Here is a 23,657-nt window from a genome sequence, read left to right as displayed (position 1 = left end):
TCTAGTCAGGATTCTAGCGGCCGTATTTAGCACTAACTGAAGTTCATTTAGTGCTTTATCCGGGTAGCCGGAAAGTAGAGCATTGCAGTAGTCTACCCTAGAAGTGACAAAAGCATGGATTAAGTTTTCATTTTTGGACAAAGTTTCTGATTTTTGCAATGTTACGTAGATGGAAAAAAGCAGTCCTTGAAATGGTCTTGATATGTTCTTCTAAAGAGATCAGTGTCCAGAGTAACGCCGAGGTCCTTCACAGTTTTATTTGAGATGACTGTACAACCATTAATATTAATTGTCAGATTCAACAGAAGATCTCTTTGTTTCGTCCGAGTTTAAAAGTAGAAAGTTTGCAGCCATCCACTTCATTATGTCTGAAACACATGCTTCTAGCAAGGGCAATTTTGAGGCTTCACCATGTTTCATTGAAATGTACAGCTGTGTGTCATCCGCATAGCAGTGAAAGTTAACTTTATGTTTTCGAATGACATCCCCAAGAGGTAAAATATATAGTGAAAACAATAGTGGTCCTAAAATGGAACCTTGAGGAACACCGAAATTTACAGTTGATTTGTCAGAGGACAAACCATTCACAAACTGATATCTTTCCGACAGATAATATCTAAACCAGGCCAGAACTTGTCCGTGTAGACCAATTTGGGTTCCAATCTCTCCAAAAGAATGTGGTGATCGATGGTATCAAAAGCAGCACTAAGTTCTAGGAGCACGAGGACAGATGCAGAGCCTCGGTCTGATGCCATTAAAAGGTCATTTACCACCTTCACAAGTGCAGTCACAGTGCTATGATGGGGTCTAAAACCAGACTGAAGTATTTCGTATACATTGTTTGTCTTCAGGAAGGCAGTGAGTTGCTGTGCAACAGCCTTTTCAAAAACATTTGAGAGGAATGGAAGATTCGATATAGGCCGATAGTTTTTTATATTTTCTGGGTCAAGATTTGGCTTTTTAAAGAGAGGCTTTATTGCTGCCACTTTTAGTGCGGTTGGTACACATCCGGTGGATAGAGAGCCGTTTATTATGTGCAACATAGGAGGGCCAAGCACAGTAAGCAGCTCTTTCAGTAGTTTAGTTGGAATAGGGTCCAGTATGCAGCTTGAAGGTTTAGAGGCAATGATTATTTTCATCATTGTGTCAAGAGATATATAAGCAACCTGTCCTTTGATTTTCCTGCCCTCTTGTTGGAAGTGGTCTGAATGGAAAGTACAATGTTTCTCACTGACACTTGAGCGTCTCTCTTGATCCTAGATCCTGGCAGAGTTGTGCAGACTCAGGACAACTGAGCTTTGAAGGAATACGCAGATTTAAAGAGGAGTCCGTAATTTGCTTTCTAATAATCATGATATTTTCCTCAAAGAAGTTCATGAATTTATCACTGCTGAAGTGAAAGCCATCCTCTCTTGGGGAATACTGCTTTTAGTTAGCTTTGCGACAGTATCAAAAAGGAATTTCGGATTGTTCTTATTTTCCTCAATTAAGGTCGTGGTCCTCCCCCTCTTACTCTCTCTCCTAAACACAGGTATTGTTATCTCAGGTCATGAATTCCTGGCAGAGACTCTCTCCCCATGGTCATGCAGAAAGAGGGGGAGAGATCACAGAGAGAGAACAAAGTACTTCACTTGGCCACACTCCTAAATCCCCAAAATGGGATAATTAAACAATATCTCTACTTTTGAGAATGTGGGAAGGGTCCATGGACACTTAAGGGACAGTTATGATGAGTGTGTTTCATTTTGTGATCTCATGAAGGACAGGAAACACACAACTATCTCTTAAAGTGTACATTTCCCAGCTGCCAGGTTTACATTTAAATATTGTGAAATGTATTTGATGAACCTCTCTGCGTACCGAACCCGTTAGCGGGATGAAATTCGACAACATACGGGTGATCGCTATATAAATAGTCATATTAAACATTCATGAAAATACAAGTGTCTCACATGGGTCGAAAGCCTAGAATCTTGCTAATCTAACTGCATTGTCAGATTTAAAAAAGGATTTGAAACTAGCAATCCCGGATCCGGGATCGTAATCATAGCCACAAACAAATTATCATAACACAGCGGATATAAATACCCCTAGAAACTTTTCCTATTCATGAAAATCGCAAATGAAATATATTCAAACACAAGCTTAGCCTTTTGTTGACAACACTGTCATCTCAGATTTTCAATATATGTGTTACAGCCAACGCTAGAAAAAGCATTTGTGTAAGTTTATCATATAATGCTATGCTAGGCTCTGCTGGCAGCAGGCAACATTTTCACCAAAATAAGAAAACCAACCAAATTAAATCATTTACTTTTGAAGAACTTCGGATGCTTTCACTTAGGAGACTCCCAGTTAGATAGCAAATGTTCCTTTTTTTCCCCAAATATTATTTTTGTTGGCGAAATAGCTCCCGTTTCTTCATCATGCTTGGCTGAGAAATCGACCGGAAAATGCTGCAACTATAACGCCAAACTTTTTTCAAAATTTGTTCCATAATATCGACAGAAACACGACAAACGTTGTTTAGGATCCATCCTCAAGGTGTTTTTAACATATATATTCGATAATATATCCGTCGAGGCAATTGGCTTCTCAAAAGAAGCGATTGGAAAAATGGCTACCTCAGTATTTTACGCAAGATTTTCTGTGGGAGACACCATGTGACCACTTGCTAAATATGCTCCCTTACGGCTATTCTTCAATGGAAATGCGTAAAAAGACGTCACAATGCTGTAGACACCTTGGGGAATACGTGGAAAACGTAAGCTCATTCACAGCCATATAAGGAGTCATTGGCATGAGGCGGTTTCAAAAAATGCGAATCTTCCTGGTTGGATTTTTATCTGAGTTTCGCTGGTAACATCAGTTCTTTGGCACTCACAGACAATATCTTTGCAGTTTTGGAAACGTCAGTGTTTTTTCCCCAAAGCTGTCAATTATATGCATGGTCGAGCATCTTTTCGTGACAAAATGTCTTGTTTAAAACGGGAACGTTTTTCATCCAAAAACTTTAATAGCGCCCCCTAATGCATAACTGGTTTTAACATCACATTACATCTTTTCACAAATAGTTTCATGTTTAACCTTCTAAATGAGAGTATGGATTTTATAAATAAAGATTAACTAGTCAGTGGCCACGTCAACATGAGCATAGATATTACGTCGGCGTTATGGACCGCCATTTTCTACTGAAACGCATAAAACCCACTCCTGATGAAATTCACATTGATCACGCAAACCCTGGTGTAAGCTAAGCTTGCAAATGTTTGAATTTCAAAGACCAAAACATGCCAGGTGATGCTGGTGTGTGAAGTGGTTTTAATCTTGTGATTATCCAGCAATTTACAAACCAACATAAAATAATGACCACATGATGTCCTAGTTGTATATCATCCCTCTGGTGGTTGACCTTGGTAGGTTCTCTGAAAGCGGAGTAGTCAACTACTAGGATGGGCAGTGGATGTCTGGTTGGTGATCACCTTTGAGGTCCCGCTCTAGTGGTTTACCTTGGTAGGTGTCCTGGAAGCTGCAAAGTACCACAGGAATGGCCAGGGGATATCCTGGTTGGTAATCGCCGTTGCAGTCCACCTCTTGTGGTTTACCTTGGTAGGATTTCTGCAACTGGAACAGGCCGCCACAAGGATGAGCAGAGGATGTCCGGATTGGGATTGCTGTTCCGGACATGTTTCTGGTTGTCCGGACTGGAAGATCTGGGCAGTAACTTAGGCAGATGTTAACTTCTTATGGCTGCCATCTCATTAATGGGATAATTGTCATCAACAACCGCTGAATTGCATAGTGCCATATTCAAATAATATTACAAAAAATCACAAGTGCAATATAGCAAAACACAGCTTAGCCTTTTGTTAATCCACCTGTCGTGTCAGATTTTGAAAATATGCTTTACAGCGAAAGCAATCCAAGCGTTGTGTAAGTATATCGATCGCTCGACAAAACATTATGTACACCTAGCATCAAGTAGCTTGGTCACGAAAATCAGAAAAGCAATCAAATGAATCATTTACCTTTTGATGATCTTCAGATGTTTTCACTCACGAGACTCCCAGTTACACAATAAATGTTCATTTTGTTCCATAAAGATTATTTTGTTTGGCGCGTTATGTTCTGAAATCCACAGGAAAGAGCGGTCACGGCAACGCAGACAAATTCCAAATAGTATCCGTAATGTCCACAGAAACATTTAAAATGTTTTTTTTATAATCAATCCTCAGGTTGTTTTTAAAATATATAATCGATAATATATCAACTGCAAATGTCTTTTTCAGTCGGAGAGGGAAAGGCAATGGCAGCCCAAACTCGGTTACGCATAAAAAAACACTGCTGGCACCCGGCCATACAATGACGCAATGTTATCTTTCTCGCTCATTTTTCAAAAGAATAGCCTGAAACTATGTCTAAAGACTGACACTTTGAGGAAACGATAGGAAAATGAATCTGGTTGATATCCCTTTAAATGGAGCAAAGGCAGGCTATGGAACATTTTCAAAATAGAAGCCACTTCCTGGTTTGATTTTCCTCAGGGTTTCGCCGGCAATATCAGTTCTGTTATACTCACAGACAATATTTTGACAGTTTTGGAAACTTTAGAGGGTTTTCTATCCAATACTAATACTAATATGCATATATTAGCAACTGAGACTGAGGAGCAGGCCGTTTAGTTTGGGCAACTTATTCATCCAAGCTACTCGATACTGCCCCCCAGCCATAAGAAGTTAAAGCACACTCACAAAATATATAATTAAATTTCTTCCCAAATGAGCTGCGTTGTGGCACTAAGTGATGGTTGTATGGGGACTTTGTAAATGACATGTCAAAGGAAATTAACCGAAAAGGAATGAAAACATAAACAAAAGGTATAAAAAATATAGTTATCACACCAAAATCATCTAATTGGACTGTATTCTATATACGTCCAAGGTCCTGGCAAAATTACTCTATCGTAACCTTTTCTAATGTCATATTTAGGTCATTCCAAATTTGCTGTGTGTTGCTTAGGGCACTATCCTAAGTTGGGGGGATGGTGGGCATACGATCTACACCCAGAACGGGCCACGTCATGACACAGTGAATGCACTCAAGTAAAAAGCCTGCAGAGCATTGTATGCAATAAAAATGAAATTATTCAAAATTAACTTCCCAATTAGAATTTGGACCAAAATATTTGACAGTGTAATCCTACCAATAGCTCTTAACGGAAGTGAGGTTTGGAGGCCACTCAATAAACTGGGCTTTAAAATGTGGGACAAACATCCAATTGAAGCTCTACATGCAGAACTATGTCAGAAAATTCCAAAGAAATACACTATGTAGGGCAGAATTGGGCCGCTTTCCAGCGGTAATGAAAATCTAGAAAAGATCATAAATGTTTTGGCTACATCTAAATTCAAGACCAAATTCAAGGCTGCAATTTAAAGCACTTCAAACCCAAGAGCTGAGTCCAGAAATGAGCCCTTTCAGTCACCTGGTGTTGGACCTAACCAACCAAGATGACACCAGCACTGCTTAACTTATTAAACCCAGAGGAAAAACAAATATTCCTCTTGCAGCCAAATATGTAAACTCAGCAAAGATAATTAGTAAAAATCCAAATAACATAACAGATCTTCATTGTAAAAGGTTTAAACACTGTTTCCCATACTTGTTCAATGAACCATAAACAATCAATGAACATGCATCTGTGGAACAGTCATTAAGACACTAACAGCTTACAGACGGTAGGCAATTAAGGTCACAGTTATTAAATCTTTGGACACTAAAGAGGCCTTTCTACTAACTTTGAAAAACACCAAAAGAAAGATGCCCAGGGTTCCTGCTAATCTGCGTGAACGTGCCTTAGGCATGCTTCACGGCGGCATGAGGACTGCAAATGTGGCCAGGGCAATAAATTGCAATGTCCGTACTGTAAGGCGCCTAAGACAGCGCTACAGGGAGACAGGATGGACAGCTGATCACTCTCGTAGTAGCAGACCACGTGTAACAAGACCTGCACAGGATCGGTACATCCGAACATCACACCTGCGGGACAGGTGAGGCCCGTTACACCGAGGCCTGTACTCTGGAACAGGATTGGTTTGGAGGTGGAGGGTCCATCATGGTCTGGGGCGGTGTGTTATAGCATCATCAGACTGAGCTTGTTGTCATTGCAGGCAATCTCAATGCTGTGCATTACAGAGAAGACATCCTCCTCCCTCATGTGGTACCCTTCCTGTAGGCTCATCCTGACATGACAATGCCACCAGTCATACTGCTCGTTCTGTGCGTGATTTCCTGCAAGACAGGAATGTCAGTGTTCTGCCGTGGCCAGCGAAGAGCCCAGATCTCAATCGCATTGAGTACGTCTGGGACCTGTTGGATCAGAGGGTGAGGGCTATTCCCCCCAGAAATGTCCAGGAACTTGCAGGTGCCTTGGTGGAAGAGTGGGGTAACATCTCACAGCAAGAACAGGCAAATCGGGTGCAGTCCATGAGGAGGAGATGCACTGCAGTACTTAATGCAGCTGGTGGCCACACCAGATACTGACTGTTACTTTTGATTTTGACCCCCCCTTTGTTCAGGAACACATTATTCCATTTCTGTTAGTCACAATGTCTGTGGAACTTGTTCAGTTCATGTCTCAGTTGTTGAATCTTGTTATGTTCATACAAATATTTACACATGTTAAGTTTGCTGAAAATGAACGCAGTTGACAGTGAGAGGACGTTTCTTTTTTTACTGAGTTTATTTGCCTGACATAGCCAGAGGGACACTGAATAATAACGTCTGGATAGTAAACAGTGACTTAGTTATTAGTATTGTTATTACTGTTATTGCTATTATTATTATTGTTGTTGTGATTATCATTCAAAATAGTAGTGGCATGGGTAGTAGGGGTGATGATAGCAGTTTAGTGATGGTGGTAGTAGTAGTAGTACTAATGATGATGGTAGTTGTAGTACTAACGTAATGGTGAAGGTGACAGTTAATTATAGTTTCATTTTCCATGTTTAGATTTTTATATTGATTATGTCTACTATTGACTGTTACATTTTTTTTAAACAATAAAATGGTATTTACTACCATTTTATATTATTATTTGTTATTCTTATTTATTGTATTACGATGTATATTGTATACATTGTTGCTGTGGCAATATTGACATAATATTTTTCATGCCAGAGAGAGAGAGAGAGAGAGAGAGAGAGAGAGATGCTAAGTAAACATCAGGTGTAGACTAACAATAAAATGCTTACTTAGAAAGAAAGAACATGTCTACAACATGCTGATCTCAGCTGATTCCTCCTTCCCGTCCAGACGATAGACATTCGTCCAACCTATGGTCACTACCACTGGCCAAAAGTTGTAAGTGATCCAACGACTTACAGTGGGCCAAAAAAGTATTTAGTCAGCCACCAATTGTGCAAGTTCTCCCACTTAAAAAGATGAGGCCTATAATTTTCATCATAGGTACACTTCAACTATGACAGACAAAATGAGAAAAAAAAATACAGAAAATCACATTGTAGGATTTTAAATGTATTTATTTGAAAATTATGGTGGAAAATAAGTATTTGGTCACCTACAAACAAGCAAGATTTCTGGCTCTCACAGACCTGTAACAACTTCTTTAAGGGGCTCCTCTGTCCTCCACTCGTTACCTGTATTAATGGCACCTTTTTGAACTTGTTATCAGTACAAAAGACACCTGTCCACAACCTCAAACAGTCACACTCCAAACTCCACTATGGCCAAGACCAAAGAGCTGTCAAAGGACACCAGAAACAAAATTGTAGACCTCCACCAGGCTGGGAAGACTGAATCTGCAATAGGTAAGCAGCTTGGTTTGAAGAAATCAACTGTGGGAGCAATTATTATCAAATGGAAGACATACAAGACCACTGATATTCTCCCTCAATCTGGGGCTCCACGCAAGATCTCACCCCGTGGGATCAAAATGATCACAAGAACGGTGAGCAAAAATCCCAGAACAACACTGGGGGACCTAGTGAATGACCTGCAGAGAGTTGGGACCAAAGTAACAAAGCCTACCATTAGTAACACACTACGCCGCCAGGGACTCAAATCCTGCAGTGCCAGACGTGTCCCCCTGCTTAAGCCAGTACATGTCCAGGCCCGTCTGAAGTTTGCTAGAGAGCATTTAGATGATCCAGAAGAAGATTGGGAGAATGTCATATGGTCAGATTAAACCAAAATATAACTTTTTGGTAAAAACTCAACTCGTCGTGTTTGGAGGACAAAGAATGCTGAGTTGCATCCAAAGAACATCATACCTACTGTGAAGCATGGGGGTGGAAACATCATGCTTTGAGGCTGTTTTTCTGCAAAGGGACCAGGACGACTGATCCGTGTAAAGGAAAGAATGAATGGGGCCATGTATTGTGAGATTTTGAGTGAAAACCTCCTTCCATCAGCAAGGGCATTGAAGATGAAATGTGGCTGGGTCTTTCAGCATGACAATGATCCCAAACACACCGCCCGGGCAACGAAGGAGTAGTTTCGTAAGAAGTATTTCAAGGTCCTGGAGTGGCCTAGCCAGTCTCCAGATCTCAACCCCATAGAAAATCTTTGGAGGGAGTTGAAAGTCAGTGTTGCCCAGCAACAGCCCCAAACCATCACTGCTCTAGAGGAGATCTGCATGGAGGAATGGGCCAAAATACCAGCAACAGTGTGTGACAACCTTGTGAAGACTTACAGAAAACGTTTGACCTCTATCATTGCAAACAAAGGGTATATAAACTATTGAGAAACTTTTGTTATTGACCAAATACTTTCTTTCCATCATAATTTGCAAATAAATTCATTAAAAATCCTACAATGTGATTTTCTGGATTTCTTTTCTCAGTTTGTCTGTCAAAGTTGAAGTGTACCTATGATGAAAATTACAGGCCTCTCTCATCTTTTTAAATGGGAGAACTTGCACAATTGGTGGCTGACTAAATACTTTTTTGCCCCACTGTACATACTGTTGTTTAAAAAAAAGGTTTTATCATGACTTCACTACATGTTTTACTTGTGATGACCATGACTGTGTTATTGTATTCTACATGTGTGTGTATCAGTGGAGGCTCCTCAGAGGAGGAAGGGAGGACCATCCTCCTCAGTGAAATTTCACAAAAACACAAATTGAAACATTAAAAATGGATCCTTTTTAGATAAAACTATATTAAATATATATATTAAATATATTCATATGTCACCAAATAATTGATTGAATAACACTTTTTTTGCAATGAAAGTCTACATTAAGTCTACATGTGGGGCAGGTTTCGGGTCGAGAGCCAGACCCTGTCCCCCGGTGCGAACACGGGGGCCTCAGTGCGGTGATGGTCATCGCTCTTCTTCTGCCGTCCACTCGCCTGACGTAGTGATTCCTGGACGGCCCTCCAGGTCTCCTTAGAGCGCTGCACCCACTCCTCCACCGCACTGAAACGGTGACATGTTGGTAGAGGAGTGGCGTAGTGAGTTCTGGGCCATTTCAGCCCAGGGGACGTATCTCGCCTACTCCCCCAGCCAGTCCTGGCAATACGACCGGAGAAACCTACCCACCTCCTGGTTCACTCTCTCCACCTGCCCATTACTCTCAGAGTGATACCCCGAGGTCAGGCTGACCGAGACCCCCAGACGTTCCATAAACACCTTCCACACTCGGGATGTGAACTGGGGACCCCGATCAGAAATGATGTCCTCGGGCACCCCGTAGTGCCGGAAGATGTGGGCGAACAGAGCCTCCGCAGTCTGTAGGGCCATAGGGAGACCGAGCAACGGGATAAGACGGCCCACAGATAAGATGAGCCCACAGATCAATTGATCATGAACAGCGAGCGGCACGTACCTACGACCCTCCGGGCACTGTGGAGGCACAGGTTCCCCCCTTAGCGCCCGCTAGATGTCCGCGTCCACCTCCCATACTACCGGTGCCACCAGCCTAGCCGCCGGAATGATGGGAGTAGGATCGATGGACCGGTCCTCGGTGTCGTAGAGACAGGACAGCGCCTCGGCCTTAGTGTTATGGGAACCTGGTCTATACGAGATCGTGAATCTAAATCTTTTGAAATACACGGCCCACCTTGCCTGACGAAGATTCAGTCTCCTAGCTGCTCGGATATACTCCAGGTTACGGTCCAGATGAGAATAGGGTGCTTAGCCCCCTCGAGCCAGTGTCTCCACACCTTCAGGGCTTTAACCACAGCCAACAACTCCCGGTCCCCTACATCATAGTTTTGCCAACACCGGCGCGTCGGTGAACAGCACCTTCAAACGAAGGAAAGCTCCATCCGCCTCTGCCGACTACTACAAACGCACAGGCCCCCCCTTCAGCAGTAAGGTAATGGGATCCACCACCTGACCAAAACCCCGGATAAACCTCCGGTAGTAATTGGCAAACCCTAAGAACCGCTGCACCTCCTTTACCGTGGTCGGAGTCGGCCAATTACGCACGGCCTTACCCCGCTCACACTCCATCACCACCCCCAATGTGGAAATGCGATAACCCAGGAAGTAAATGGATCGTTTGGAATACTCACATTTCTCAGCCTTCATGTACAGGTCATGCTCCAGCAGTCGCCCAAGAACCTTGCGCACCAGAGACACATCCGCGACGCGTGTGGCAAAGTAGATCAAGATATCGTCAATATACACCACCACACCCTGCCCGTGCAGGTCCCTGAGAATCTCGTCGACGAAGGATTGAAAGACGGGTGGAGTATTCTTTTACCCATATGGTATGACGAGGTATGCATAATGGCCAGATGTGGTACTAAACGCAGTTTTCCACTCATCTCCCTCCCGAATAGGCACCAGATTATACGCGCTCCTGAGGGCCAGTTTTGTGAAGAACCGCGCCCCGTGAAATGATTCCACTGCCGTAGTGATGAGAGGTAGTGGGTAACTGAAACCCACCGTGATGGAATTGAGACTTCGATAATCAATGCACGGACGCAAACCACCCTCCTTTTTCTTCACAAAAAAGAGACTCGAGGAGACGGGTGACATGGAAGGCCGAATGTACCCCTATCCCTGAGCTTCCGTGACATATGTCTCTATAGCCAACGTCTCCTCCTGGGACAAAGGGTACACGTGACTCCTGGGCAGTGCAGCGTTTACCTGGAGGTTTATCACGCAATCCCCCTGTCGATGGGGTGGTAATTGGGTCGCCTTTTTTTTTACTGAAGGCGATAGCCAAATCGGCATACTCAGCGGGAATGCGCACGGTGGAAACCTGGTCTGGAGTCTCCACCGTCGTCGCATCGATGGAAACTCCTACACACCTGCCTGAACACTCATCAGACCACCCCTGGAGAGCTCCCTGTCTACACGAAATCCTAGGATTGTGAATAGCCAGCCAGGGAACCTCCAGCACCACCGGAAACGCAGGTGAATCGATAAGGAACAGACTAATCCACTCCTTATGATGCCCCTGTGTAATCATCTCCAGTGGAACCGTGGCCTCCCTGACCAGCCCTGACTCTAACGGTCGACTATCTAAGGAGTGCACGGGGAAGGGGGGTCTACCTGTACTAACGGAATCCTCAACCTCTGGGCGAGTCCGCGATCTATAAAATTCCCAGCTGCGCCTGAATCGACTAGCGCCTTATGCTGGAGAGAAGGAGAACTTAAGGAAACAAATTAATAAAAACATGTGACCAACAGCAAGCTCTGGGTGAGTGTGGTGCTGACTCACCTGGGGTGACCGAGAAGTGTTCTGCCTGCTCTCTCGACTCCCAGATGGACTCCTCCAGCACTGACCGGAAGTGTGCCCTCTCCGGCCACAGCTGGTGCAGGAGGAGCCTCCTTCGGTCTCCCTAGATGCAGCCCCCCCTAGCTCCATAGGTATGGGAGCGGGAGGGCCAGGAGGTGGAACAGACAGGACCTTTTCAGAACGTCCGCGAGCAGCCAGCAGATTGTCTAGCTGGATCGACATGTCTATGAGCTCGTCCAGGGTGAGCGTAGTGTCCCGAAAGCCAGCGAAGTCCTGGCGCTCCACGTCCCCTGCCTGAGATGGAGCAATCTCTCACACGCTGCTCGGCCCTCAGAAGGGTGATCGAACACGGCCTGGAAACGATGGGTGAACCCATCGCCGAGTCGGGCCCGTTTCAGATGACATTGGCCCACTTCAGGGCTCTACCCGTCAAGCAAGAGACGAGGACACACACGCTCTCCTTGTCCAAGGGAGCCGGCCGAACGGTGGTCAGGTAAAGCTCGAGTTGGAGCAGGAATCCCTGGCACCCCGCCGCCGCTCCATCGTACTCCCTTGGAGGCGCAATACGCAGGGCGCTTGTACCGGATACTGCTGGAGGAGGTTGTAGCGTTGCAAGTGGGAGGGTTGGAGTGGAAGTAGGGAGACCACTCCTCTGCCAGCGGTCCATCCTCTCCATCATCTGATCCATCGCTGATCCTATGCGATGGAGGATGGACGTGTTATGAAGGACCCGCTCCTCCATCGTAGGGAGAAGGGTGGTCGCTGCTCCTGCTGACTCCATTGTAATGGTGCAAGCTTCTGTAATGCTCAAAGAGTGATGGGTGTGGAGTCAGGCGCAGAGAGCAGAGAATTTGGGAAAAACACTTTAATGTCCAACAGAAATAGCGTACAAATGGGTGGCGCCGAACACAGGCGTAAAACACTCTACCCAAGTACAAACTGGTACATACGCCGGACAGCGAAAAAACCCAACAAAAAACAGGAACACCTCTTGACATAACAGTAAACAAGCCCGCACAAACACAGGCGGGCTAATAGAACTTAAATAACCCCAACAGGGAACAGGTGAAACCAATTAGACAAAACCAAACGAAAAGGGGAAAAAGGGATTGGTGGCAGCTAGTAGACCGGCGACGACGACCGCCACCCGAACGGGAAGAGGAGCCACCTTCAGTGATATTTGTCACGTTCTGACCATAGTTCTTGTGTGTTTTCCTTGTTTTAGTGTTGGTCAGGACGTGAGCTGGGTGGGCATTCTATGTTGTGTGTCTATGCACCAGATAGGACTGTTTTCGGTTTTCACATTTGTTGTTTTGTAAATTGAAGTGTTCAGTTGGGATTTATTATTAAAGAAGATGAACACTCACCACACTGCGCTTTGGTCCTCTCTTTCCCAGGAAGAAAGCCGTTACAATATTCGTGACAGTACTCCTATACATTTTCTCTCATTCCTGTATGTAGAGTCAATCACATACACAATCACATTATTACACATCAATGATTTTACTCCTTGCTTGAACTAATTCATTTTGTCTAACTGTGTGTTGTGTTTTTGTTTTTTGTCTTCCCAGTCAAATCCTGTCCTGCACAGGTCAAGCCTCTGAACACCTCAACTCATTCCTCATACCCTCATTCAATCACTGCTGTGATCCCTTTCCCACATGGTGTAAGTAGTGCTCTCGTTCCCATTCTCCATAATATTGTACTATAAATGTATTTATTAAATGCTTTTTGTTAAAATAATTAGTCTTTTTTTACAATTTTTGAAACACCCTTTGTCGTCTCCGTGCGTTACGCGTCTATACCGTGGGTCTCACATCCTCCTCAATTTTTCAGGTCACCAGCCTCCACTGGTGTGTATAAATGTGTATTTAATGTGTACTTTATGCTGTATTATACAGGGTGCTTGGAAAAGAGACCTAGGTCTCAATATGTCTTCCGTGTCAAAATAGAGGTTAAATTAAAAATAAATTAAAAACATCGTAGTCATTGGTTAGTGGGAATAGGTAGAAGCTGCCTTTAATCAATGATTCAGAGTCAGATATGTATTAATCCCTCTCATGGTTAAGGCTTGGATTAGGGGTAGAGTGATCTGATCCTAGCACTGTGTTCAGGGACGGACTGTGACCAGAAATCTGCCCTGGTATATCTAACATACCAGCCCATTATATTGAATTACCCACACCGGCCGATTTCTCCTTTGAGGCCCCCATTATTAGCCAATTAATCATCATTTTGTGCAAAAAAAATAAAAATGTAGACAGGCCCACTGGGCTTCAGATGGACCAGCCCATCTGGCATTTGCCAGAATTGCCCTATGGCCAGTCCAACCCTGGCTGTGGGTGAGATTTACACATTGGTGACTAATGTGTGAAAAGGAGATGTCTGACCAGGCAATGGTGAGGCAGTCATTGTAGAGGAGTAAACTGGAACATCACATCACTGATGTATGTTTACACTCTGACCTAAACACTGATGATTCCTGGCAGTCATCTGTGTGCTGTAGCCATGTACTGTGATGACACTACACAGTACACTTTGCCACCTCTGTCACTCTTTCCGCAGAGGCCACGGAGGTCAGAGAGACACTGTCAGAGGTTCAACATGCTGTTAACCCCTGAGCTCCCCTACTTCCCCCCTCCATCCCCCTCTGCCTCTACCTTCCCAGTCCTTCCCCCTTTCCTCCCCTTCCTCCCCCCTCTTACCTCCCACTACTCTTCCCTTCTCTACCTCCACGCCCCTAGCCCCCTCTCTAGCTCAATGCTACTATCAACAGGAAACATCTTTCTCACTCCAGGAAGTGTTACTCTCTAATTGGCCGACATGATTCGCTGAGAACTTCTGCTCTCGGCCAATAGGAGGATGATTATTTTAAGAGGTATAAAAGGAAGGGAGGCCCTTCCAGACAACTCAGAGAGCAAACAGTTCTCTTCACACAGATGACTACTGTGTGTGTGTGTGTGTGTGTGTGTGTGTGCGCGTGTGAACACCCTGACAGCATTACTAAGCACATCTGGGTCTGTTGATTCAATAAACTCATAACGATACCACAAATGCTCCTGATGAAAAGAGGAAGTGAACACACAAACTGCAAAAAAACATTGACATTATCAAACAAGTTCATAAATATGACTATTAACACACAAAGTGTATAATATTATTATAACAATAGTAGGTATAATCATTCTATTTTGCATTTGCCTTTTGGCCATCATACACTCATAACATATTGTTACAGTAATAATGAATACATTATAATGAATGAGTAATAATGAATACATTCAGCCATATATAATAGATTACATAGTATTCCCTATATACCAGGGTCCATAGGGTATAGTCAAAAGTAGTTCACTATTAAGGTAATAAGGTGTCATTTGGGATGCAGATATACAGTGTACATGTGTATGTGGGTGTAAGGGGAGATGGTGTGCGTGAGTTACATTGGCATTTCATCACAGTGTTATTTGGAACTGAACTGTAGCTATGTATTACTATTTCTTAATAACTGCATCCTGACCATATCATTCCACAATGGCACCATGCTGTTTTTAGACCAGGCATCATCCCCACTGTGATTGTTCAAGGTCTTGCTAACTTTGTCATGTTTTCTGTTTCAATGGAGAACCGACAGCATGAGAGCAGAGCCCAAAAATATTTGTGTGTGTGTGCGTGAGCAAGCGACAGGAGCACTGACGGAATTCCTTAATGAGTAAGCAACCGAGACAAAGCTCCGGAGACAAAGGGGTTCGGAAGTCTCAGGAAGGAGAACAATCACGGAGCTTGCGCACATTCCAAGAAATGCACTAAACTCAAAATTCACAAGGGCCATTTGTCAACTGGCACTCTATTCCCTATATAGTGCACTACTTTTGACAAGAGCGCTATGGGGCCTGGCCAAAAGTAGTCCACTACATAGCGAATAGGGTGTAATTTGGGACACATCGAAAGTGTTCCGGCATTCTGGTGTAAGGCCCTGTCTTTCAAGAGATTGGAGGATAGCTTTTTGGTGTTTGGCAAGTGCAGCAAGGTGATTGGCAAAAAATATACCACTTGGAGTAGGTATGGAAGTACAAAACATTGAAGATTGAACATTGCCTATAGTGCAAATGCTGATGTCTTTTCTCCCTTTCATTTATGATGAGGGAGGGAGTAAGTTTCAGCCTCTTCATTCAAACATGTGCGACTTTTTAGTGTTCCGTTGTTCCGTCAAATGTTTTTTTAACAGGATCGATCAGAGCATTTATAGATTCGCTATCAAAAAGTTATTGGTCTGGTCTGCGTTTAAAACCAACAGGGATACTCTTCACCATGAGACTGGCATTGTTCTCTTACTTGTGGTACGTGTGGGTTACCTATGTGGTGTGCATCTCTGTTGAACTGGCCTATTCTTAGCTTCTCTCCCTGCCTTATTTTTCTTCATTTTCACTCTCTTCCTCTTGCTCTGTCTATCTCGCTCCCTTTCTCCCCTCACAGTGTCTTGCAAAAGTATTCACCCCCTTGGCATATTTCCTATTTTGTTGCATTACAACCTGTAATTTAAATATATTTTTATTTGGATTTCATGTAATGATATACACAAATAGTCCAAATTGGTGAAGTGAAATGAAAAGAATAACAAAACCAAAAAAACAGAGAAGTGGTGCGTGCATATTCACCCCCTTTGCTATGAAGACCCTAAATATGATCTAGTACAACCAATTACCTTCAGAGGTCACATAATAAGTTAGATTGCACACAGGTGGACATTATTTGTGTCACATGATCTGTCACATGATCTCAGTATATATACACCTGTTCTGAAAGGCTCCAGAGTCTGCAACACCACTAAGCAAGGGGCACCACCAAGCAAGTGGGACTCTGAAGACAAAAGTGCTCTCCAAACAGGTCAGGGACAAAGTTGTGGAGAAGTACAGATCAGGGTTGGGTTATAAAAAAATATCAGAAACTTTGAACATCCCACGGAGCACCATTTAAATCCATTATTAAAAAATGGAAAGAATATGACACCACAACAAACCTGGAACAGGCAAGGAGGGCATTAATCAGAGAGGCAACAAAGAGACATAAGACAACCCTGAAGGAGCTGCAAAACTCCAAAGCTGAGATTGGAATATCTGTCCATAAGGACCACTTTAAACCATACACTCCACAGAGCTGGGCTTTATGGATGAGTGGCCAGAAAAAAGTAAACAAACATGTTTTGTGTTCGCCAAAAGGCATGTGGGAGACTCCCAAACATATGGAAGAAGGTACTCTGGTCAGATGAGACTAAAATAATGCTTTTTGGCCATCAAGGAAAACGCTATGTCTGGCGCAAACCCAACACCTCACATCACCCTGAGAACACCATCCCCATGCTGTGGGGATGTTTTTAATCAGCAGGGACTGGGAAACTGGTCAGAATTGAATGAATGATGGATGGCGCTAAATACAGGGAAACTCTTGAGGGAAACCTGTTTCAGTCTTCAGAGATTTGAGACTGGGACAAAGGTTCACCTTCCAGCAGGACAATGACCCTAAACATACTGCTAAAGCAACACTCGAGTGGTTTAAGGGGAAACATTTAAATGTCTTGGAATGGCCTAGTCAAAGCCCAGACCTCAATCCAATTAAGAATCTGTGGTATGACTTAAAGCTTGCCTGTACACCAGTGGAACCCATCCAATTTGAAGGACCTGGAGCAATTTTGCTTTGAAGAATGGGCAAAAATCCCAGTGGCTAGATGTGCCAAGCTTATAGAGCCATATCCCAAGTGACTTGGAGCTGTTAAAGGTGGCTCTACAAAGTATTGACTTTGGGGGGGTGAATAGTTATGCACGCTCAAGTTTTCTGTTTTTTTATCTTGTTTGTCGCACCCCAAAAAATATTTTGCATCTTCAAAGCGGTAGCCATGTTGTGTAAATCAAATGATACAACCCCCCCCAAAATCCATTTTAATTCCAGGTTGTAAGGCAACAAAATAGGAAAAATGCTAAGGGGAGTGAATACTGTCGCAAGCCACTGTAATCTCTCCCTTTTCATGACAAATCTCTTCAGATTGAAACAACTAACATGTTTGATGGTGGACGCACCAGTTGGGCCAGGGAGGAGGATGTAAGATGAGAGAGAAGAATAAATCTTAACAGGGTCCACCTCCAAGTCTGCAACAACAAATTACCACGGGCATTCATTCTTTTACTTTCTCAGACACAACTGGTGTTCATGTGTGTCTACTACATCTGGGATTTGAAAACACACACACATCACAGTTTAGTTTTCACATCACAGATTGATTGGATCAACTGTCCTGCAGTAGTGGGAGAATGATTTCATGACAGTGTGTATAGACCAACAGCATCAACACATGACAATAACACACATTTTCTTCCACGACCACATTTCTCCACAAACAGATCCACTTTAAAAACAAAGAGGCAGGCACACACACACACACACATACACACACACACTATATTGGGTCATTTATTCCATTGTTTCTGGTGATGGAGTAAAACAGGTGCAGTAAAGCCATGTGAAACATGCAAAACAAAAAACAACAGAGGAAAACTGTGATTACTAATGGTAAAGCAGTATCACGTGATGCCGAACTGCACGCATTTACACAGGTGCACACAGATGTGCACACACCAGAGGGGGCCCAGGGGAGTCTCAGACCCACTGAATGAGACATGAGTCCTCCTAATTGCAATAAAGTCAAACTTTGGGGGGCTCTAAAAAATGCACATTTAACCATTCTTCTATTTGTTTAAAATGCATTTTGTACTGCGACAGCAGTAATATTACAATAAAAGCTGATTACAAATTAAACTAACTCCCCCACCTCTGTCATGGTTTAAACTATATTTTATTCATGCTGCACTTGTCATCCCGGGACATATCATCCCGGGATAGTCCTTGCATTTTTCAGATGTCCCAACTTTTCTTTCTACAAAAAAATGTATATGTATTTTTTAATCAATTAATTTAGGTTACAAGAGTGTAGACCCAATGACAATCGGCGAATGTAATTACACTTTTTGGTGTTTTGTAACAGTCTCTTTCCATTCATAAAATGGCCTGGGTGCAAGGTGCACTGTTTAGATGCAGTTAGCCTACTTTTTAAAGGGATTTGTTTGACAACACGATGAAAACAAAAAACATGACTGGTTGTGTTCATGCCAAATTAAAAGGTAATAAAAAAACGAAATGTCATTACTATTAGGCCCATAAAAAAATGATGTGCACATGCAAGTATGGGCACACAGTTGTCCAGCAAAAAAAATAGAGACCCCCCCAAATGTCACGGTATAATTTGCAATTTGGCAAACACACACACTCTGAGAAGGAAACGATGGCCTAACTGTGAAAAGATTCACTAGTAGTGAAAACAGGAAGTGGTTTAAACCAACGGCATTAAAGCAGAGAACACCACTCTGTAGCACCCGGCCTGCCTCTCTCTCTGACACTCCGACACTCAACAGTAATATGACACACAGCACTCACTAGTCTCTATCAATTACACTTTTAAGCATTTTTTTATCTTCATGGTTTTCTCAACTCCATGAACATTGAACAATGCAAACCTATGATAACACTTAATGTCAGCATTTGCCATGTTTTCAAGTATACTCTCTGAACTTGTCCAATAACAACACTCATTTTTTTTTTCCATTTCAAAATATTTTGCTACGATGTGCTTCTTTGAACACAGCCCTGTTTGTGGAATGTCCAGGTATCTTAACAGATCATAAGGTAGATTAGTGGTCCTGTGTTATTATAACAGCTGGTCTGTGGTATGCCTGCCTGGTGCTAAGTGTGATTATGATCTGTTAACTGCTAGTATGACTGGGATGAGAGCCAGAGCAAAGCAGCTGCAAAGTTCCTGAAAGGTTAATGCCCCACAGCTCCAGTCCAGTCATCTAACCTGAGTGCATTAAGTGTTTTTATCCCTGACCGTCCCTGCCCCTTATGGAATGCTGTTTGGGTCAACCTGGCCCCTGCCATCCCTGGTCCCTACCTGTCACAGGTTGAATGAAGTGTGTGACCTGTCCTGTCTAGTGACTGTAGTAGGAAAACCCTGGCCCTACTTAGTGCCTGCCTCTTTGTAGGAATAATGTCCAGACACGCTTAGACAATTAATGGGGTCCAGTCATTATCATGGAGGGGTTAGAGTGCTTGGTTTAGAGCAGAATGCCTGGTGCAACAAGACACTCTAACCACTGTTTAAGGCTCTTGTGAGCATCTAAGCGTGACAACCAGCTCTGACAGTATGGATGGGCTCCCAAATAAGATGGATCTGATAGGTGACTAAGGTAGGTGCAGCTGTGTGTTAGGGGTCTTAAGGGGACAGTCAAGGTTGGGATAGCGGCCCCTCCAGGCTCCGAGAGGCCACAACCTCCTTCACCCTCAGATCAGCGTCCATTTTGACCTCTGAACCAAAATGGCCGCCGAGACTGATGAAGATGTTGATTGATCTAGATGGAGGGGGGTAAGAGAGAGTGGGTGGGAGGGTAGAGTGAGAGGAAGTGACAGAGAGAGACAGAAAGAGTGTGATAAAAAGTGTGAGAGAGGGTGAGAGAAAGTTTTGCCAGAGAGGAAGAGAGAGAGGGAGAGAGAGAGAGAGAGAGAGAGTAATACTGTAGATGGATGGGAGTAATGAGGAGTAATGACCACACTGTCCTCCAAGCCCACTATGCATGCTATTGCTGAGCACTGGACACGTGTGTATAAAACACTCACTATTATTCAGCGTGTGAGACAGCGTGCAATGATCCCAACTTGGGACCAGTTGGGTGGTGAATAAGAAACACACAGAGAGAGAAGCACACATGGCCGAGTTATGTCAGCCAGTCCCTAGTGTGTGGTAACATTACCCTGACACAAACCGAGAGCAAGAGAGATGGGAGGGGAGTTAAATAGATAGAGAGTGAAAGCATGCGCCATAACCTGGCGCAGGAGCAACTCTGGACCTTAAACTCCTTGCCCTATCCCTAATACATACGTACATTTCTACCTCATTTATAAAAGCTTTAGTCATTCTTGATGTGGGTGACATGAAAGAGCTAAATGAGAATCTTGGTTTCTCCTCTAATTTGACCCCAACCCCAGACACTGTGTGTGTGTGTGTGTGTGTGTGTGTGTGTGTGTTCAGAAATGTCCGCTCGCTTGCGCTCAGATGGGCGCAAATGGTGGAAATAATTTATGTCAGTTGGTTATATGGCATGAATTTTGACAGTGGAAACACAGCCATGACACACTGCCCACATGCGTATGGAACAAGATGAGCTTAATGTGCTTCTGAGGCCAGTATACTTCGTATTTAGAAACATAAAAAACGAATGTTTTTCTCCATTTTATATTATTTGATTAATAAACCAAACATAGCCTCCTCTCAACAAAGGTTTTTTTTTTGTCTGCCCAATGCAATCACAAAGTAGTCAAGACTGTCAATAAAGGGTTTGGCTCATGAGACTTCTTGGAAATACATTTTAATCACCAAAGCTTAATTCATTTAAAATATGAAGTTTGAGAGTAGTAAAACAGTGAGCTGACCTTCCCTTTTTATCTATGCATTGTTGTCCTGTTTTTGGACGTGCATAAAACCCCCTCCATGATGTAGGCTTCGTGTCCTTGCCCATAATCAAATGAGAGATGAGAATCTCTGTGAATACCAGTGAACTTGTACAAATTGCTTATTTTCCTTTTAATTGTATTACAACCAAACTAATTAGAATTCTTCACCTTCGTTTTTTTATGGTGACAACATCCGTTTTCCGCTTGTAATGCAACAGCTGGAGATGTGTGAATACGATCTGATCTGTAAGATGGTTCCGTTTATGTTCATAAAACATAGGCCTATTTGGTATAACGGTGACTGAACATTCCATTTCTCTTTATATTGGATCTTTGTCCAGCTACTGTGAAAAGTTTGGATGTGTGTAAAACCCTCAAGTCTGTATTGTTTTAATATTATATGCACACGGGGAGAAATGATGGTGCCTGTAAGTGTGACATAGCCTATTTAAAACAAATTGTTATACATTTTTGTTTACAATTTGATTAGAACTATTCTGTAACTTTTTATGCCTTATCAATAATGAATTTAATATTGCTTATTGACAATGTTTGGCATGTCCATGCTCAGCCATAATGAAATGTACAGTAGGCCTAGCCCTTATATCAGTGTGAATGCTATTGAAGACATGCAATTACTTAGAATGTGGACTGCAAATGGGTTCAAGTTAACGTACTTAGCAAAGATAGGTCTGCATTTTGTTATTTCGTTTCTGTAAGCTAGAGAGAGAGTCAACAAACTATAACTAACTAATCTTGGAATTTGAGTTGATACCAAGTCAATACATAAAAGATATATACACAACTTGAGATATATACCCAACTTGAAGCAACCACATATTTCGCTATGGAGCACGTTCTGATTGGCCAGTGAGGGGCCAAGCCTCGACACACCCACAACTTGTTGATTCATCAAAACCCAGCCCTTTTGTGCCAACACCAGCAAGTGCGGCGATAATTGTGATACTGAAAATAGCAGAAATATTTCTGACACACCCCTGGACCTATAGCACTACCGCCTGCGCTTAGATTTACAATTGTATTAGGTTTGTTAAAATAGAGCCCTAAGACTGATGATCTGTTCTAACACCTACTTGATAGAACACATCTGCCCCTCTCCAGTCGTCTCCCTTCATTCCTTCACTACCTTGTTTAGTGACATGCTAGAGATCGGCCACACAGAGCTGTAGTTAAGACACAACTTACATAACCTCAACACAGCACTACAGCTAACACAAAGCCAACCCAACCTACACACAGCACTACAACTACCACACAACCTCCCAGACACAGAAGAACATCTAAAAGTTGTTCCCAAATTAACAAGTCACTGAAACTATACTGAAAGCATGTGAGGTTTTAAAATAATAATCTCAGGCCTCAAAGTTAGCAAAAGAAGCACTACAAGCCTACATTCACAAATTATTCATCTCTATCTACCTCACATATAGTTATGTATATAAGTGAAAAATAAGAATGCCCTCAATGACTGGCTGACTGAGGGAGTGGTTGTGTCCCAATGGCATCCTATTCCCCGTATAATGTAATACTGCTATGGGCTCTGTTCAAAAGTAGTGCACTATATAGGGAGTAGAGTGCCATTTGGAACACATACTCAGTTGCCTGGCCAGGTGAAGAGGAGGAGATGCCAAGAGCACTCCTTCCTACTAGAATGTTTGTATTAGTGTTTTACAAATGTCACCGTTTTGAGGTGTGTACACTATAAAGTGCAGTGCAGACTGGATCACTCCATCAACCTGAGTGTGGCTTCAATGGGGGACCTGTGTATGGGCTGGGGCTAGTCTGTTGAAACAGCTGGCACAGTTCAGCTCGGAATGATCAAATGTGCTCAGTTCTGTCTGTGGTTGGAGTGCAATATAAAAAACACAGGCCTCTTTGGTTTGCAGGGGATAGACTGAGGCTTTATACTGTTATAACTAAGTAACTGAGGATATCCATCTATCTAACACTGAATGCTTCACAAATGTAGTGCTTCAAAGCATATAAAATGGAGAATGACCAATACTACACCAAAAAAATGCTGGGTTGTTTGGTTGACACTTGCAGGCATAGGGTCGGTTGTTTTCTTTAGAAACTGCTTGGACATTGATGCTGGGTGCTGGGTTATTGAGATATGACCCTGCGGAGCACCTCAAAAGACTAGTGGTGTGGCTTAGTAGGGGTGTTTCTTTCAGATTGTTCTCTTAGGCCACCAGTGAGTGTAAATGTCATTCCGGTTCATCTGTTCTGTTGTATTATTATCACATGTAAAGGTTGAACACGAACACTTCTGAAGCTTGAAAGCGACTTACACAAGTGTATGAGTTTTCAAGACACTATGCATATCCAAATGTTGGTGTATCTCAATGTTGGGATATTATAT

This window comes from Oncorhynchus tshawytscha, linkage group LG28 (assembly GCF_018296145.1).
Source record: "Oncorhynchus tshawytscha isolate Ot180627B linkage group LG28, Otsh_v2.0, whole genome shotgun sequence".
NCBI lineage: Eukaryota > Metazoa > Chordata > Actinopteri > Salmoniformes > Salmonidae > Oncorhynchus > Oncorhynchus tshawytscha.
The sequence above is the reverse complement of the archived record's forward strand: the minus strand, read 5'-3'. Positions refer to the sequence as shown.